This window comes from Falco biarmicus, chromosome Z, assembly GCF_023638135.1.
Source record: "Falco biarmicus isolate bFalBia1 chromosome Z, bFalBia1.pri, whole genome shotgun sequence".
Classification (NCBI taxonomy): Eukaryota; Metazoa; Chordata; class Aves; order Falconiformes; family Falconidae; genus Falco; species Falco biarmicus.
The window spans coordinates 53,317,076-53,334,261 of NC_079311.1; the positions used below are offsets into that span (position 1 = coordinate 53,317,076).

The 17,186-nt window shown below is 33.6% G+C and overlaps 1 pseudogene; it reads right to left on the bottom strand.

Annotated features, from left to right (window-relative positions):
• The window catches only part of LOC130142193 (E3 ubiquitin-protein ligase Topors-like), a 64,178-nt pseudogene extending 55,849 nt beyond the window's left edge, over positions 1-8,329 (bottom strand).
• Positions 8,330-17,186: the final 8,857 nt, after the last annotated feature.

Genomic DNA, 17,186 nt, shown 5'->3' on the forward strand with positions numbered 1-17,186 from the left:
TCTGGCTTCAAATTAAATAGAGGGTGTCTTATAAAAAGAAATCAAATGCACACATAAAGAGGGTCACTGGAAAGACTTGGTGATCCTGAAAGGAATATTTTTGTTTCTCTGTATCTGTTTGGTTTCAATAGTCATTTTTATTACTTTTTAACCCCTGTTTTCCAAGTCTGTATGTGAATATGTAAGGTTAGCTAGGTAATACACCATGAAGATTACAGTGTTTGTGTCTATGAATAGATCTGTGCCTGAAACTTGGATGTAGGAAATGACCTTGACTCTTTTGTAGTTATGTTTTCCAGTTTCTTTGTTTGCTTTTTTGTGCCCAGGTTTCTTGTAGTTTTTGGTGGATAAGTTTCAGAGACATCACTAGCATGTCAATCACATACTTGCAATTTCCTTAGAATATTGGTTAGTCTCTTTTTTGGTGGAAAAGATGCAATTACATGTCACATTACATTAATCATGTCAACATGTTAATACCAGACTTCATGTTTACCCATGTTTTCCTTTGTTGAAATCAAAAATCTAGGATCATGATATTAAAAGGTTTACTATATATAGTCTAAGTAATATATTTGAGAAAACAGTACAAGAAGAAATGAATCCATCAATATGACTTGTTTTCTCTTTGGACTATTACTGCTCTTCCCCTCAAATTCTGAACCTTCTGCATCAGAGAAGAGTATCCTTTAGAAACTTCACAACACTAATTTTGTACAGTTGCTGGAATTACTTACAGTATTTTCAAATAAGTGTTTGTTTTCCTGTGTTCAATCTATAGAAAATAATAACAAGAAAGACCAAAAAAGGATCATATTGAATTATGTATGAATTTTAATTTGTACCGTTTATTGAAGCCATGTTCATGTAACATAAAATACCAAGTAGCTGCAGACAAGGAGGCCAGAGGCCAGCCTTTGGGCTAAGTCTGAAGGTTTTATTTAGCCTCTTTTGCATAGCAGAAATTAAGAATAAACCTATCAGCTAAATGGAGCAAAAAGTTTTAGAAGAGATGGGAATCACAGCTCAGGTACTCCTTGTGTCTTGCTACATTATTTTTCTCCATGACTGGTGAAAAAAACTCAGTTGCTGTGCCAGCAGTTGTCTTAAGGCAAGAGTTGCATTAAAATGCATGCTAGATTCACATTATAGCACTTCTTTTCTGTTATCCAGGTGCTATTGAGGAAAGTTCTCTGCAAATTACAAATTCAGCAGCTTGATGAGTATGTCAGGCTTGTCAATTGTCAGTGAGAGAAAATGGGTAATCATCAGGAAGTTCAAGGTGACATCTTTGGTAAGGTGCAGAATGTTAATATCAGCAAATAAGCACGAATATGAGGAACCTCTACCTGAAAAATATAACCCATGTGGCAGTATCTCTCTCTGTGCCTTATAGTATAGCTAACACCCTCTAAGTGGCTTCCTTCTGCTGGTTATTGTGTGCCAATTATTTTCAGCATTAAACCCAAAACAGCTAAAAGAAGCCAACTCTCTTGTGATCACCTTTTAAATTAACTGTTAACTGTTAAACTTGACATGAGGTTTCCTATTACTAAGGTTACTTTCTTTTGCAAAAGGATAACAGTTAAAAGATCAGTTCTCTCAAGTAGGTTAAAGACCTAAAAGAAGGGGGAAGCAAACTCTATCTTGTAAGGTGATCGCCTCTCAGATAAAGTGATTTTAAAAGCCATCAAAAGAGAGAGTCTCTTTCATTCCTGGGTAGCCATTGTCACAGGACCAAAACTTTTACTACTATAAGAGGGGATTCTTGCCCTCTTGTAATTGCAACTAGTAAGCAATTTTCAGTTTTGTGGGGTTTTAGTTTGTTTTTTTCTTTTTTTTGGGTTTTTTTTTTTTTTTCAATCTAAAGACATCTACTATATTTAAAGATTGTGAAACAAAGTGAACAGATAAAATTAAAGGGAAAGCAAACCTCCTTGTTTAAGTTTATCCATCATAGTATGAATAATTTCAGTAGCTGTCTTGTTTAATGCCTTTACTTTGTGACTATAAAAGAATATGATGCATTTAGAAATGCTACATGGAAGCTTAGATACTCAACAAGGAAAACTACAGGGCAGACTGTTATTGACTTTGCACAAAATTCAGTCAGAATTCAGCTCATCATATTTATTTCTTTTCCCCACCTATATTTTGATATGAAATAAACAACACTTACCAAATACCTGTACAACATTTACTAATTGATAACTGGTTTTGCTAATAAATTTTAAAAGTTCTTGCTTTCCATGGAGATTAATCCCTTTTCATTTGGATTCATTCTGCCTTCTATTTGATTAAAACTTCAGAATCGAATCAGATGTCTTTAAAGTAATACTGCTTCTACCTATTTTGATGAGGTTTAATTAACCTGAGTGGTTCCTACTTGCTAACTTGATCATTGTTTATATAATAATAAATAGCTTTTGACTGACATTGTGAGTTCATTAAACACAAATATTTATAATGAAGGGGAATACTGTCTATTAAAATTAACACTGTAATCTCTGTATTTTTATTAGGTGCATGATAATGGAAAATAATGACAGACTGCCCTGTTTACACACAATGTACACATTTTTGTGATCTATGCAAAGAAACTTATTAGACATCTTAATCAACTTTTACTGGCCTTATCATAATTCCACAATAGTTATCTATGAAAAGACCTTCCTTTTTTTCCCAAGCATTCTATTTATTGTTACTAGAAAATCAAAACCTTAACACTCCTTCATATTTTCCTGCAAAAGAGAGTGTAAGAATAATTTGTAGTTTGTAGACCACTGGGCTTTGAAGTTTTCCAACATACAAAAGACAAATTACAGCTGCAGGTATTCCTAGCTTCCTCATCGTCAGCTCACTCCGTATTAATTTATTTATTATCAGAATTCATTAAGAATTACATAGTATGAAAATTTGTAGCTACCATGGCAATTAACAGGATTTGCTCACAGACTATGGTTTCCTAAGTAATTTATAAATGTCTTGGTAAAGAAATTATTTTTTCTTTCTGTAGGGACAAGGAGGTCTGTTTCTTGACCCTAATGATAGGAAACTTGGTCTTGCTTTGCAGAGTAAAAACAGTATTTCTGATTCATCCATGGGTATGTTCTTTCCACTTGAAGATTAGTAGTTCTATTATAACTCAGCTCAGGTAAGCTCCTAGTCACCAAAATAGTCATGGCAGTACTAGACCTTCTAAACATAAGGAAAAAAAAAATCTCAGAACAACTGTGGAACCACAGCCTAAAATTGTCTTAATGAAAGCTGACTTATTTCTGAAGTGAATTTTCCAGCTGTTACTTAAGGTATTACTAAAATCATGGAACACAAATAGATTGAGTGAGACATTCAACCTCTATAAGAAAAGGCACACAGAGGCAAGCTCTCCTATATAATACAACACAGATTAACACAAAGCAACATTTTAATCTTTTTCTTCAGTACACTGCTCCATTAAAATAATTTGTACTGCTATGATCAAGAGTTACTTCACAAGCAAAACCAGAAAAGGCAGTTTTTAAACTATATCTCTTTAAGTTATATTTTCCACAAGAAACAAAATGCCTATTAGTTTTCGAAAGGCGCTGCCCTGTACACCTGTAAGTATGGCTCCAGGACATCCAGTAAAATACCTATAGTAAAAACCTAAATTCCTCAGATCCACTCACTTTAAGAAGTAGATGTTACAGGTAGTAAAGACCTAGGGAAATGAAGAACAGATCTCACAGAGATCTACAACTTCTAAATATTGCTTAATATTTTTGAACTGAAAAAACAAGACACTACAAAGGGTGAAAATTTACATGCACAAATATAAATCTATCTTGGCAATGTACAAAACTTGTTGGTATTAAGTTCTTAAATTTAATCTATTTTTTCTATTCCAAATAATTTCATCTGCAGTAGTTTAAAATGGTCTATTACTTAATATTCTTTACTCCACCTAAATACATGAAGATATAAATATAACTTTTAGGGAGAAAATACAATGAATTTCTAGACAATTGTTAATATGATGTAAAAACTTCCTTATTGTTCCTGAATTCAATATGACAACCATGCACTTTAGATATTTTGTATGATAATAAATAAAATGACATATTGGTGCTTTTGAAGCTCCATAGATTTTATCACAACAAAACTGCAAACTCTGGATCAGATGTTTAGTGCTGCTTAGGAGAGCAGACATGAGAAAAATTCTCCATGTTGAATAGGTGTTATAAACTGACTTAATTATTTTTTTGTGACACTGAATCTGTAGTCTTTCCAACATTTTAACAAAACAGTAGTTCTGATGAAAGATTGACCATACTCATATAATTGAAGAATCACTCAAAGTATAAAAGCAATCTCTGTTTTAAATGAAACAAGGATTTGTTAATTTCTGCTATTTCCCGGTACTTTATTAGATTTTCCTGGGTTTAAAAATCTGTCAAAAAATTGAATACATTTTTAATTGTATGGACTGAAAAAGAAATATGTATTGACTTTTACAAATACAATAACCTCAGATTCAAGAGCTGACTTTGAAAGTTAGTAATTTGCATTTTAGAAGTGACCCTGTGACTTTTTGAATCTGTGCACTATGGTATAAAGAAGACCATATCTGCATTAGTCATCTCACCCTTTTTTGTTTTATTGACTGTCTAGGTGACTATGCCTGTCTTTTTTGGTAGCTGTTATGCTGGAAAAAGTGCCTGTTTGTAAAGAAGTTAGTATTTTTTGGCACTTTTGAACTATGTTGCTATACCATGACAGAGAAAATTTTATTGGAAATTACTTGCTTACATGTTCAGGAAGACTGATCGAATATGTGTGCCTCAATGAGTTCTGGAGCACAGAGTTGTTATAATTTGCATTCAGATACCTATGAAATAGCAGTGATATTTATAGAACAAAACTGACAATGTCCCAGAAGTACCTATATACTTGACAACTCTTTCCTGTCCTTAGGATAAATTGTAACAATTGAACTATTAATGAACTATGATTTCAGAAAAAAATAACTTGTTCATATAGGATTTTTTTATTCTTTTTTCTAGAAAATTTTGAAAGGGAAGGTAACACAAACAATTTTTTCTTTCAAGTGCATGCAAATTTACTGTTAGTTGAAAATCATATAAAGGAGTAACAGATCTTGTAGCTAATCTCTAACAGTAGAAATTTTTCCTTAAATTTTTTACTTTAAAATTTTTCTTATAGTTTTATTATTTAATTTTTTATTTAATTTTATTAGTTTAAATTTTCATTATATCTCTTTCAAAGTTTCAGTAACATTTTTTCATCTATTGCGAGAATATGCACTTGAAATGTTCACACAGAAAATCATATATTATGCAGAGGTTCCCTTACTTTCTTTACAGAGCTTCAGACTTTCAATTCACCAGATCACTAGCTAGAGATTTAATACGAATTTCTAAGCAATCTTTTTGTGCAGAAGAGGCAATTGCTTAAAGACAACCTACACATCAGCTTCATTGCATATACAGCCAGGCTTGATGTCATTCCCTGAGTGATCAAAGTGTTATTCTCAGGCCAAGAAATTTCAAAGACCACTGTAGAGTAATGGGACAAAAGCTATAAAGACTTTTTGTAATATTACATTGGTCGGAAGGTGAGTTAGGTAGGAAATTCTCTGGGAAACAGTAATGAGAATTCCCATGTAGATTATGTAGATACCTGAGCTCTTGATCTTTTGATTTATGGTGAAATGCACTAAAATGATTGATTTTACCTAGTTCTACCTAGTTCTATTGCCTTTCTTCTTCTTCTTCTTTTTTTTTTTTTTTTTTTTTTCTGTTTCTTTTTCCTCTCTTCTTGCTAATGAAGGATTTAAATCTGTTTTTATTTCCACTGGAAAAAATAAATGGTATGTATAAGTACAATAGATGTACAAACCTGAGATGTAGCTAATATCACTAAATGAATGTGCGTGTAAATTTCCTTTTTCAAGAAAAGATGTTTCTGTGTACTGCTCATTGCTTATAACATTGTGGTACTTTTATGTAAGCTGGCTGAGAATTGATTAGTTCTATTATCATCCCTGAGAATGAACAAGCTGCAGACTCTCTACTAAGTTTAAATTAACTGGCATGTTTGCAGAGACCCTCCAGGATACTCTCAAGCAGAGCTAGTTTACTGTCTGGAGTGTTGTTTCAAGGACACATATAACCAGGACTTTTTCGCCATCTAGTAAACTTTTTTTAAACAACCTCAGTTATCTCTTCTAAGTTCTTACACAAATTATTTTTGCTAATTAGTTTGCTTACACTTTCTTTCCACTTTAAGATTTTAGGCCTTTGGAAGCTCCAGGTGTACATATAACTGGTTTTGGTAGGTTTCTCTTTAAAAGCATTGAATGTAGTCAGGTCATCATTGGTTACTAGTAAACTAAGAATTTCCAGATCAATGGTTTATTAATTAACAACATTTGAATGTTGTTAGGTTTGTAGGAACTTATTCTTAGAAATAAACAGATTATTGAAGAAATTTTATATTTATTTTACTGATGGCTACAAGAGATTTGATAGTATTTCCTTCAACCTGAAATCCCTTCTAAAAATCCTTTATTCTTTTGAGTAGTAGTACTTGATATATTTATGGAAATGACTTAAAATATTCTAGCAAGAGAACTTACATTTCTGCCTAACTATATATAAAACAATTTAGAAAAAGACCAAGGAAGTAGAAGAAATCCAGAAAACCTAATTAATTAATTGAGTATAGTATAATATTAAATCAGTTCTAGCAATAATAATAAACATGTTGATATTCATATTAATTAGGGTAGTGACAAAAGAAAAATTAAAAATTACATCTTTTCTTATATTTAATCAGCTTATGACATGAACTGCAAGAATCTTTGGAAACCCTTCATCAGTAACCCAGTGACCTGACTGCTTTATGAATGTGTTTTGTCTTTTACTGATTTGTTCTCTCCCCAGTAAAATAAACTGCCTAAATTTTGATGAAAGTTTTTAATAAAATCATTTACTGAAGTAAATTGGCAGGGACTACAAACTGGGTTTAGTTTAAATGTGTGTAAAAAGCCTCATTCATTTGGAAAATAAAAATACGTTCCTACAAGCATGTATTTTTCTCCCAGGACATAATTAAGTCCCAGAGGGGTTTATTGCAACACCTTCTATGTATAACTCCTTCACTGAATTAAAACATAGCAGAGTTCTACTAATTGTACAACAACTATCATGAGGGAAGGTCCACTTTGATTTTTCCTAATAGTTGTGTAATTATGCCTTATATTCCAGTTTTGTGCAAATTGTATCATGATCAACTTATAACTATGTACATATAGGTGGCCAGTGATAATCTATAAATCATGAGACTACATCTTTCCTATTAAATCTTTGGTTTGAAAGAAAGTCTTCTAACTTATAACACTGTCTTGCGGGGGCAGGGTGGGGGGCTGGGGTGTGGGGGGAGGGAAGTTGGATCTGAAAAATTATTCACTTCAGTTTATATAATTTATTAGTTATTCTAGAATGCCCAATTAAACATGTATGTTTCTTTAAAAGCAATGGCTATATTTTAGTAAATAGTTTTGTCAGAACATATGTATTTCATAGAATCATAGAACAGTCTTTGTTGGAAGGGACTTAAACATCATCTGGTTTCAAGGCCCCCTGCCTTGGTTGCTCAAAGCCCCGTCCAGCCTGGCCTTAACACTTCCAGGGATGGGCATCCACAGCTCCTCTAGGCAGCCTGTTAACAGTGTCTCACCACCCTCATAGTAAAGAATTTCTTCCTAATATCTCATCTACCCTCTCTCAGTTTAAAGCCATTACCCCTTGCCCTATCAGTACATGCCCTTCTAAAAAGTTCCTCTCCAGCTTCCTTGTAGGCCTTCTTTAGATACTGGAAGTTTGTTAAAATGTGTCCCCAAAGCCTCTTCTTCAGGCTCAACAACCCCAACTCTTTCAGCCTGTCTTCGTAGGAGAGGTGCTCCAGGCCTCTGATCGTCTTCATGGCCCTCCTCTGAACTCACTCTAACCTGTCCATATCCTTCTTATGTTGGGGGCTCCAGAGGTGAACACTCCAGGTGGGGTCTCATGAGAGCGGAGTAGAGGGGAAGAATCACCTCTCTCACCTGGCTGGCCATGCTTCTTTTTCTGCATCCCAGGGTATAGCTGGCTTTCTCGCCTGCAAGCATACACTCCTGGATCATGTTGATCTTTTTGTTAACCAACACTTCCAAGTCCTTCTCCTTAGGGTTGCTCTCAATCCATTCTCCACCAAGCCTATATTTGTGCTTGGGATTGCCCTGACCCCTGTGCAGGAACTTGCACTTGACCTTGTTGAACTTCATGAGGTTTACACAGGCCTGCCTCTCAAACCTTTCAAGTCCCTCTGGATGGTATCCCTGCCCTCCAGCATGTCAACTGTACCACTTGGTGTCAGCAAAATTCCTCTGGGTACACTCAGTCCCACTATCCATGTCACCAACAAATATGTTAAACAGTCCCAATACTGATCCCTGAGGAATGTCACTTGTGACTGGTGTCTACTTGGATATCTAGCTACTGACCATAACTCTTTGAGTATGACCTTCCAGCCAATTCCTTATCCACCAGGGGGTCCATCTGTCAGACACATGGCACTGCAGTTTAAAGACAAAGATTTCATGCAGAATAGTGTCAAATTCTTTGCACAAGTCGAGGTAGATAGCATAAGCTGTTCTTCTTTCATCCACCAATGTGTAATAGAAGGTCACCAAACTTGTCAGGCATGATTTACCCTTGGTTAAGCCATGTTTGCTTAAATGAATTTGTGGGTTGTTTGGCGAGAATATAAAATGTTTTAACTGAGCTTGAATTGAGGAAGTTATTTCTAATCCAGGTTAAAATATTTGATCCTGTAAGAAAGGACCTACTAGAATCGTGAGGATGCTGATGATCAGGCCCCTGCTTCAGCTAGGAGTAAAATAGAAGACAGGGCATAAATATTGAGTCTTAATCACAAATACCATACAGGCACCATTCCCATAGCTTTAATGAAGTGTTTTGGAAGGTTACGTTTCATTCTATTTTGGAAATTCATTGATTTTGTTTTGAAATTAAAAGAGAAACATACACATTTTGAGAGCATTCACTCTCACTTAATTTCTGCGTTGTTAATCTAGGATAGGAACAAAATTTTTAGAGGACTGGATAAGTTATTTTGATGTTGTGAAGTAAAGCATTAGACCAAAGATTGGTTACAGGCTAGTGAATAAAACCCATAATACTTCAATCTCCCGTTTCAATATTTGAAGTGTTTACAGAGGCAAACATTATTCATGTCTGTGAAATATAGTTCCATGTATTTTACAAATGCACATAAGAATTATTGTTCTTTGTTGATTAGCAGTTCTGTTTTCATGTACGCTGTCTAGAAATGAACTAACAAAGTAAAATTTTACTTATCAGTATGAAATTTTGTGGGTGTGGGTTTGATTGTCAGAGGCAAGATGAAATAAAGGAGAAAAACCATTGAAAATGGTTTTCAGATTAAAATACATTAAAGTTCTTACTTTCAAAAAAGTTTATTGCATATACTTAAATAGAGGTGACAGCTGAAAATGCTTCTAAGCAAAGAATAAGAAAGGAAAGAGCCACTTCAAAACAGTCTAGCTAATTGCGTGCTTAAAATGACAGCAGATTGAATTCAGCATGGGTAAATGGAAGGTGACAACATATGGAAAGAGTGTAGGAATTTTGTTTTGCCTGGTAACAGATTTTCAATTCATACAGTACATCTACTAACGTTCATGTTCAAATGTAAAGCAATATGCTAAGATGAAAAATATGTATTGAGCAATACTGTACTGCATGTAATTTATAAAACATTGACAAGGAGTACTTGGGACAATTGATAGAGATCAAAATATTAGAGGAATCCTCAGTTTAATAAGTTCTAGGCTGATTATTGTGAGATCTGATGTTAACATTTCCGTCAGATATTTTTAATTCACATATATGTAATTTTGAAAAAAATATCTATGGGTAGCATTACAGTTTCGTATTCAATTTTGATTATTTTTTTTTACAGGAATTTAACTTTAAAGGTACAGATTTTTCCATAAGTGAAAACATTAGAAAGATTATTTTTTAAAACAACAAAGAGAAATTAGAGATTAAAAAACTTTAACGGGTAGTATATTGAGTGCTATTGAAATCAATCACTTTTATTCATATTAAAAAAGCTTTATTAGGTGCTTTATGAAAGGCTGCAGTTCTCTGAGGAATACCAGAAATTGGCCACTCAAAGCTTGGATAAAGGGATCATCGATCAGTTTTACTTACATTAATTGTTTTGGTTTGGTTTGGTTTGGTTTGGTTTGGTTTGGTTTGGTTTGGTTTGTTTTTTTGGTTTGGTTTTTTTGTTTTTGTTTTGTTTTGTTTTGTTTTGTTTCAGTCCTCTCTCCCCTCTTCTTTGGTCTGAAGGAGAGTAGCTGCTCTTTCCTCCAGCACAAGAGGGTTTAGAAATGCAACATTTTGTTGTGTTTTTGCTCTGAGCAAAATCTACCAAAGAAAAAACCCAGGAAGATATTACCTAGTAAAACTTTTTAGGTTAAGTTGAACTGTAAGATACTAACAGATATTTCAGTACAGGTCCGTACTACATTATCTGCAATATTGGTGAAGCCAGAGAGAAGAAAATACCTCAAAAAATTGAAAATTCTAACCTACCTGCCTACATACTAGTTATACTGTAGCCTGTAGTTGCATAAAATCTTTTCCTTCCTGACACAGAATTATTGGGACAACAGAACATTATTTTCTGAAGAAGTGTGTTATCCAAGACAATGGCCTTGAGAGATTTTGATTTTGTATCCCTAGTCTGATTTTCATCATATTCTAATTGAAGGAATGCATTCATAATATTCTGGCTACATTACAGACAAAATTAAAAGTTGTATATAATATCAATTACCTAGACACCATTCAAATAAACTCTCAATTCAAAATGCTATTGAATTTCATGGCAATCCAAAAGAGATTGTAAAATGAGTTAGAAGTTTTTATCTTTAGTATTAACAATTCCTAAGTAATGGCCCATCCAAACCAGAACAGACAGTAGTCTAAAGGGAGGAAACAGAAGAAAAACAATATCAGGACCAAGAGAAAAATTAATAGGAGATTTTGAAGTACAGTGAGGAGAGTTTGATTTGATGAAGATGATGTACTAATCTAACAGTAAAATCACTATCTTAATTGCCTTTAAGTAATAGTTCTAAGCATTTATTTAAGCAGTAAAATTTTTTGTAATGTAATATCTTTGACTGGAAACCCTACATATTACCTTTTTAGGTGCTTATGCCTTTCTGGGATACCAAAATTGTGTAGCACAACAGTGTTACTTAATAGTTTTGTTAAAAGCTTTATACAGTGGGACAGTCACATATGCTTCTGTAACTGCTGTTCTGAATATGCAGAGTTCAAGGTACTCTGAACATCAGTAGGTAATCTGCAGTCTCCTTAAAAGCTTGTGTTGTGAAGCCTGAGATCACTTAGTCAGATTCATGCTGGAAATATGGGTTGCTTGTGCTCATTGCTGCACTCCTATGAAGTTAAAAGCTCTCCTTATCCCACAGGGCAGGGCAATATTCTTGTGTTGATAGAAAAGGCAGCACTAAATTCAAGGAGATAAACAGTGAGAGGAGTATGGTTCTCATAGTAAGCTGTCACCATGGGCAAGACAACTTGACATGCTGGCCTGTTCTCCATTTTAAACAAGACATAGAGAGAAGAAAAAAGAAGATATACTCAGAATTCTGTGAAGATGTTACCAGAGTCTTGTTTATTTAGCTTAAATTAATTCAGATGCAATATTTATATTTTTGATTTTTTTCTTTGCTATGCTACAACATTTTTAGTAGTTACCTACACTGTTGTTTTGCTTCATAGTTCTTGATATGCATTATGTTTAACACTGTCTGTGAAAGTGGTTTATAGCTTATTTCTAAGTAGAATCTGAAATGTTTGCTTCTTTGTAATAAAAAACCTCCAGAAGAGCTTGCCAATTAATTTCCAAAATACGTCCTCTATTCCAGAAGCTAGAAAAAAAGAGCCTATACTATGTATATATAGTTATAAATAAGATATGTAAAACACAAAAAAACATTACTGCATTCAGAATTTGAAGTTTGAAGAAAAAATTACTACATTTGAACACAAATAATTAATTCTGGGCAATAAAACTGGAAATAAGAAAATTATTCTTTCTTAGAAGTAGCAGCTCCAAGCCTAGCATTGGGAAATACCATAACAGTCCATAATAAGAGTTGGAAAAGCAGTAATGTAAGGTCTTTTGGTCAGAAGAAAAAGACTGGCACAGCACATCCAGACATACACACACACACACAAAAATGTTAGCACATTAATTGGTTATGTTATGAAGAAATAACATTTCTTTATTGTTAAACATTAATTGGTTATAGTTATGAAGAAATAACTAAATCATAATCACTCCAGATATCAATTTCTTTTGATTTTCATGATGTCCCTTCCTTTCTTTTTAAATACCATCTTCTCTGAATTTTATTAAAATATTTGCTGAGATGACAATACATTGTAACACAAAACTTCTTTTAGACTGTAGATGTTGCAGTTGTCGCCCTCTGCTCTGTGAATAGGGTAGAATGTTACAACCACATCAGACAGAAAAAATATTTGGGTTTTTTCCCCCCTTTTCACTTCTGCATGTCATTGCAGTTATTAATTCTAAAAGCTGTGAATATTCTGACCATCAGTCCTCTGAAATAGCACCTCCTTCCCTATATCTTCAACAGCGAAGGCTTCAGAGAGGCTGCTGCTGTGCTTACTAGATTAAAACTCTTCCAGAACTAAAAAAAAAGATTTTTTATCTTCCATGTCAGAAAAGTTTATAAACAATTAAAGGAATTTAAAATAACTTGTTTAGTAGCCTTGAAGTTCAAGGAGCTTTTGTAAATCTGTGAAATATACAAAACAATTAGCCTTATTTAGCACTTTTAAATTAAACTAGATCTGGTCAGAAGAGGGAGTTAAAGGCTTTTAGCCCAATTAGTCCTCTGGCTCTATTGAGAGTACTTAGTTGCTGAACTTTGTTGCAAACTGGTGAATCCACAGTGACCTAGGACTATTATACCTCTTTGAAAATATTGTTGTGATAGAAAGATCATGGAAATGCTAAAACTGAAAAACCATCAATATACAGGATAGTAAAAAAAAAAAAAAAATTCTTAACTTCACTGCATCATAATCTGCTACAATGATGAGACATCTATTAGGACAAAGAGTAACTTCAGAGTTGTCTTTGTTAAGTTACTCCTTTAGCTGAAAATAAAATTATTTGAAGGACAGAGGAAGGTTTTATAATAGTTTCTGCTTCTTCTTTTTTCTTTTTCTTTTTTTTGTTCTTTTTGACAAAATTACAACACTTGAAGAGTGGCTGTGGTGGTTGATTATACCTGGATTAAGTGCTAACTATGAAATTAAAGCATGACAGTTATCTTTCCTAATTTTTTGAGTTTAGCTTTCCTTGCAGCAGGGGTTATAATACAGGTATATGGAACACAAAAGTGTGTTTTTAATTGAGGAGTTAACTTTATTTTGTTTGTTTATACTACTCTTGCATGTTGCTTTTTAAAATAAATTCTGGCTTTTTGAATAGCTGCTCTCAGAACATTTTCAATGTAGTGTGAGACTGAAGTAACTATGTTTGGCTTTGAAGTCTACCAGATGGTTATGATTTCATGTATGATTCTATAGTCAGAGCACTGGGCTACTAGCAGCTATGTGCATCTACATGTGGAATTTTATACACATTTCTGCTTGAGCTCATGCACTCCAGGTATTTATGAAGACAAAATATGATTGTCATACTTTGGGGGAAGACTGTGGGAGCAGTTATCCTCTCAGGAAAGACAAAATATTTTTAAAATTTATTTATTTTAAATAGAATATCTTTACACTAAAGACATGGAAGTACCTTAAAATCCTTGTTTATAAAATATGGGGGTAGAAAGCAGAGTAGAAAAGAGCAATAATTTAATAAGAAACTTGTGTAGGGTTTTGTTTGGTCGTTTGGTTTTTTAAACCAGACTATAAATGGATGTGCTCTGCATGATCAAGGGTGAGTCAAAATAAAATGGAATCCTAGCAGAACAAGACAGTCAGTAAAAGTATGACACCCTCATAGTTAATGTTACAGCTGCTATGGAAACAATTAGTTTCCATTAGATTAAAGCTTAATTGTAAGAAAGAGTCTGGTGAAAAAACATCATATTCCAGAGTCCATTGCAAGGATTCCATATCTGCAACTCACACACTACAAAAAAAATGCTTTGTGTTTCATTACATCTAAAAGCTTATTCTTCTGTTGAGTTATGATTGAAGCTATATACAGGCATCAAAAGAAAATAAAACGTTTCGTTTCAAATTCATCAAGTGAGTAATATGACAAGTTACATGACTGCTTGTGCTCATTGTGATCATTTGCCCTTTATAATTAGAATACATTCCTATTTCAAGAAGAAAAGATACTGTTGTGTGTATTTTCCTATTTACTTTTTAAGTTATGCTGGTTTTACAGAATGAGACTTTTTAAATAAAAAAATTATCTGAACAATACATCCTAAGTACAGAGAAGTGGAATATTTATTCTCTTAAGAAGGAAGACATTATTTCAGTAGAACATTTGAGATTTATATTGGTTGTTCTAATTCAGGAACTTAAAAAAAGCCAACAAAACAGTTTGGATTAGTCTTCAGTCTTTAACAACCTTAAAATTGTATTTTCATTGTAAACATACAATAACATAAGGCTAAATTCACAACATAACATTATGTTCAGTTCTATAAAAAACAGGAAATTTATGCTTCTAACCCTGAAGCACTTGCAGTAAGACTTCTTAATAGTGAAGAGAAATATATGAGTGGAAAATATTATAAAAATGACCAAGTCTTAGCTGATTAAACATTATCAGTTGATAAGTTACTCTGGATGTTTTGGGTTTTAGAAATATAAATGATTAAACTATTTTCAAAGAAGTAAAAATCCCACATAAGTGCCTGATATAATCAGGAAGCTTTATCAGAACATATATGAAGGAAGCACTGTTCCTAAACAAAGGATAAATATATGGGACAGTTCTCATGTTCTCTGAAATTTAAAAACTATGCAGCCTTCATTTTAGAAGGAGCAAAAATAAATTAGTTCAGTTTATCTGCACTTACTCTCCCTGCACATCTTTAAATACTTCTTGTAATCAATGCAGGGTTCTGTCATGTCCCTCATGGATAAGTGAGGATTAATTCTCTGTTAGTTTTCTACTTCCCATGTTTTTTTGCTATTTTTCAGTGAATGCTTACTAAATATTTATTTATTAAGTGAGCACTGCCTCATCATAAAGTGAGCACTGCTCATCATAAAGTGAGCACTGACTCAAAATCCCATGATAATGAGACTTGTGCAGGCACAGAACCAAAAGATGGACAGTGCTTTCCAGAGCATACACTGTAACAAAATGGACAATGTATGGATAAAACCATGTTGGAAATCACTGGGAAAAAATGAGACAAAAGTGGTCATCATGGCAGATGGTAGTATGAGCTTTCAAGAGCATAAGCACTTCTATGGGTGGTTTTAGTCATCAGAGAAAAGTAGAGTTTTAATGAGGACTTTACAAGAAGTTAAAGAAATAGCTTTGAGAGATGTTTACAGGAAATTCTTCCCAAGCGTAAATAAAAACATGGAGGATGTTTATTTGAAAAATTAATAATGCAATGATGAGGATTAACATCATGAGCTACTGAGAGGTAGAAAATATCCTCTTGATACTGCTTAGAGAAAATCAATAGCTAAGACTTTTGAAAATTAAGCTGAGGTTAATATTTGATACAAAAAAAGGAGAAAAGAATAGCCATTGGAAGGACTGAAAATAAAGGGTACATCATATGACATGATGAAAGCCTGAATCAAAATATTTGCACAGGAATGGAACAGAAAATATGTATCTTAAACTCTAGACGTGATCCGAATATATAAAGCAAAGAAGGATCTATAGGCATAACACTGGTATTCACAATGCCTGAGGAGAAAAGGTGATTGTAGGGCTGAAATATAGGTAAGAAGTCAATATGTTTCTGTTAACCATGGTGAGCATGATGTAAGGTTTGTTATCTATAGGCTAGAAGGTTTAATTTGGACCTGATTAGAATGTCCTGGACTAAGGAAGTAAGGTTATGCTTTTTGCCTAAAGATACTAGCTGAATTTGTGGGTGAGATTATCTGGATTAGAATTCAAAAGGAAAAAAAACAACCCCAAAAAACTTAATTAGGCTTGGTGAGCACATTGGGACTCCTGTTGATAGAGAGAGTGAGGAGAATTCTCTGATGGACTAAGAATTCATAAAGAGTCATGGAAGAAAAAGAAAAACAGTTTGATTATTCTGATGGTATCCATCATAGAAGATGAGAGTGGCATCCTGTCTCTCAGATTTGGATACAAAGCTATTAAAAGAGATTATGAGAGATTCTTCAGGAATCTTTTCACAAGTTGTCATTGACTGGAAAAAAGAAAAAGAAGAAAAAAAAAAAGAAGTGGTAGCTGGAAAAGAAAATGGCATTCAAGGATAGACATTGTTTTGTCTGAAGACACTAGCCATCTGCAAGGAAAGAGCAACAAGAAATGGAGAAACTAGTTAAAAAGAAAAAAAAAAGCAGATAAAGATGATGGAAGAGAAAATAAGATTGAAGGAGATCCCTCAGAACAGGCTTGATGGGTGGGAGCGAAGGAGATATTTATCTAACTAAGAAACCACCTTGAGAAGAGAACAAGATCATTTCATGTTTTGTCTTTTGTTTTCTTGAAAGAAGTTAAGCACACATTTTATGCAGAAGAAATGGAAGTAAAAGAAGAAAGAACAGTATCAAGATGGAAAAGGAATGGCTGGCATTCATTTAGAAAACTGCAATTACTTAACAAGAGACATGGCATGTCCTGGTCCACTTGATCAACTTCTGCAATACCAGAGAAGGAAGCAGGGAGTGGATGAAAGCAGTGAGCCTTTTGGGCAGAAGCCAGAACAAAGAGAAATACTGAATAAGTAAATAAACAAACAAACAAAAGGAAATAAAAAGAAAAGGGAAAACAAAATTAAAAAAAAAAATGATAGAAGAGCTAAAAGGGGAGAAGACAAG